The 3,223-nt window shown below is 34.3% G+C and overlaps 1 long non-coding RNA gene across 1 annotated transcript; it reads left to right on the top strand.

The window, feature by feature from the left end:
* The first annotated feature begins 315 nt into the window (after window positions 1-315).
* Window positions 316-1,635, top strand: LOC149933285 (uncharacterized). The gene is made up of 3 exons (XR_016472953.1): window positions 316-588; window positions 648-759; window positions 1,438-1,635. It is a non-coding gene; the product is annotated as an uncharacterized LOC149933285 (long non-coding RNA).
* The last annotated feature ends 1,588 nt before the right edge of the window (window positions 1,636-3,223 follow it).

The following is a 3,223-nucleotide window of genomic DNA, read 5'->3' as shown; positions in this document are numbered from 1 at the left end:
GGACATGAGAATGCAGGGTACGGTCAGCGAAAAAGCAAATGAGCCCCGATCCTACCTAATATCAACCCCAAGGGGACTCTTAAGACGAAACCGCGCGTTATCACCTAATTCTAGTCCACAATGACGTCCAAGACTCTGCAGCCGGAAGTACGGCAGGTCCCCAGTCAAAAAAAAATAATTATTAAATTTAATCCCTAAAAGATACTTAAAGGGAAAGATGTGATATTATTAACAGTAGCTAAAGCGTAGCTCACTAGAGGGCGGACTGGTCGATTTAACAAGGGACAACTTTCTAGAAGCAGGGGAATAAAAACCAAGTTATGGCAGTATGTCGCTTCCCTAACTTGTATGAAGGTGTACATATTCGATGTCAATTAAAAGTTTAATTAATGTTTCGTAATAAGTGTATTTAATAAAACATGTTATTACACAAATTTGCCTTCATTGAATAAAAGCGTTCAATTCTAATTAGTGTTCCTCAAATAGACATCACGAGATTTAGATCATAGGTATTTCAGAACTGCTGTAGCTGAGAAAGCATTAGAAGGCCCCTCAGAAGAAATCCCAGGTCCATTTACGGATAATGAGGTATTATTTTACATGATTGGCTTTCAATATTGAATTTTAATTAGTCGTATTTTCAATAGACTCCACAAGCTTTAGGTCATTGCCATTCCAAACCTACTGTATCTGACATTGCAATAGAGGAATGCGACAAGCTTCCCGATATTGAAATTCAATCTACTGAAGATGACTCCCGTAAAGTTGTATTTTAAAATTTACCGGAACCAAGCCCAAAACATATTCAAGCACTAGAAAAGCATCCTGGCACAAGTTTAACACCGGAAAAGGATTACCTTGGAGATATAAATGAATTATTACCAATTGGTTCTGATACGTATGATAGAAATATATCTATTATCAAATTACCTGATGAGGCTGTTAGAATAATTGCTAAAGATTTTTTATATTATCAAGCTAATAACTTGGATAATTTTAATTGGTGCATGGAGATATTGTAAGATTTGTCACATTTGTCAGATAATTCTACTAGAGTTATTAAGAAGCTGATTTTTAAAAGAACTTCAGATAATGGATTAGTTAAAGTAGAATTATCCTTAATTTTAGAAGTTAATGTTTTTTTTCTGCAATGACATAATCAGAAATAATCATGCCTTTTTCACCACATCTAAAACAGATTATAGCGTAATTTTGTGTTTTGAAGATTTCCTACAAGTATTTAACAATCTTAATAACTGGAAAAGTTGTCAAGGAATTCAAGGTGAATTGCGTGACAATTTTAAGGGTCAATATTTAAAATCTATAAAAATTTGTAATCTGAGTAATTCTCTCAGATCTGAAAAATGTGATCAAATCATTACGGTCCGAAAAGCTATAGTTTGCACTTCTTACCAAATAACTAAAAAGGTTTTACAGAACCGAAAAAGAAGAGAAAAGGCTGATTACATGGTTAAAAGAAACATGAATTTGCGCTACATGAAATCACTATTTCCAAAAGTTACAACTGGAAATTGTTCTTTAACTAAGAAGAAGAGGGCCGCAAGACGAAAAGAAGCTCTTGATGTTTCTTGTCATTAACGCTTTATTAAATTTGGGTAGCTTTGAAAACTGAAACGTCTTTTTTACATTTTTGTGTTATTACTTTCAGCTCTTTTCTTATACCACTACTGTTTAAAGGGGCTCCAAAGTTCGGTGGCAAAAAAAAAAAGAAAATTGAGCATGCTTTTCATTCGCCCCAACCCCTCACTCGGCAGAGTCAACCGTAAATTTCGCACTTTACTGCCTATACACACATTTTGCCACCGAACTTTGGAGCCCCTTTAAACAGTATCTTTTTAAGGTTTGAAAAATATTCTTGACCTTTCTGGTCAACCCCTTCATGTGACAGTTGATCAATATGTTAAAGCATTTTGATTTGGCATTAACTGAATTTGCATTGTCACCCCACAGCTTATCCCAAGTTTGGGTAATAAATATATCTTTATCTATAATGTCAATTACTGTTTTCTTCCTATTAGAATTGTCTTTAAATGGTTCACTATGTTTAACGAAAGGAGCTATGATATCACAAATTTTTTTAAACATCTCAAACGCGAATTTATTCAAATATAAAAGACCACCTCTATCTTGCATTATACTCCACTGTTACCTCGCTCTTTCTTATCAAACAATTTTTCCAGAATGCAGGGCACTCGTAAAGTCCAATTATTTGACTCATAGTATAGCCAGCAATGTGGTGTAAAGTTTTTAAATCCTTTTGGTGTATTTCAGCAGCACTTAATTTGATGAGCTCTTTGATTGGAATGGTTGGTGGAGAGTTGCTAGCTTCGGTGTCCAAATATATCTGGTTTATTTCATTAAATAGTCGATTTGAAAATATTGCAACTAAATGGGCTTGGTCTTGTTTCGATAGATTCTTGAAAGGGTACATGATAATAAATGAAGCTCTTAGTTCTTCTTGAAAATTTGGGTTAGTTAATAAAGCATGACAATTAAAATAAAATCTAGGTTTGTCCAAAAGACCAGTGTTGCTCTCAGCAAATATAGAAAGGTAATCCAAAGCTTCATCGCTCAAATTTTCAATTTTCTTTTTCTTAATTTCATTGATTGCATTCTTTTTAAAAATAACGATCAATTAGTGCTGCTATTTGTTAAATTTATAAATATTTCCATATACTTACAATGAAAGAAATTGTTCTCCCACCATGAGTAACTTTTTGCATTTCAGATGCATTTGATAAAATGATTTTCATGTTTTTTGTTAAAAACTGCTTATTGAAACCAATTCCTTAAAATATATTTATAATGTAAATATCAAATTTGCCGGTTTAAATGTTTTCATAAGAATACCTGTATCAATTTTCCTCTGTTGTGCCTTCGATGGATTTTTAAAATTGCTCGATTTGCAGTAACTATGATCCATAATTGCGAACCGCGCGGGGTGAACCACGTGTAAAAAGCGCTAAATTTGAGATTTTGAAAATATCTCGTTGATATTGTGCAATTGGGAAAAACCTCGCTCGAAAGAGGGTGACAAATACTGAAAATTCCGAACGTCTACTCCAGAAAACACCCGGGCTCCTACTCCCTCTTTTAACGCCCCCCCCCCCCCAAGTAATAGCATGGCGCTTCCTTTGCCAAATCCCCCCTCTTAACGTCTCCTCTATTATTTCTCTATGATTCCGTGAATGGTCAGGGAGAA

The sequence above is a fragment of the Leiobunum rupestre genome, chromosome 8, assembly GCF_980474605.1.
Source record: "Leiobunum rupestre chromosome 8, qqLeiRupe1.1.hap1, whole genome shotgun sequence".
Taxonomy (NCBI): domain Eukaryota; kingdom Metazoa; phylum Arthropoda; class Arachnida; order Opiliones; family Sclerosomatidae; genus Leiobunum; species Leiobunum rupestre.
This window is presented reverse-complemented; position numbering and strand designations above follow the sequence as displayed.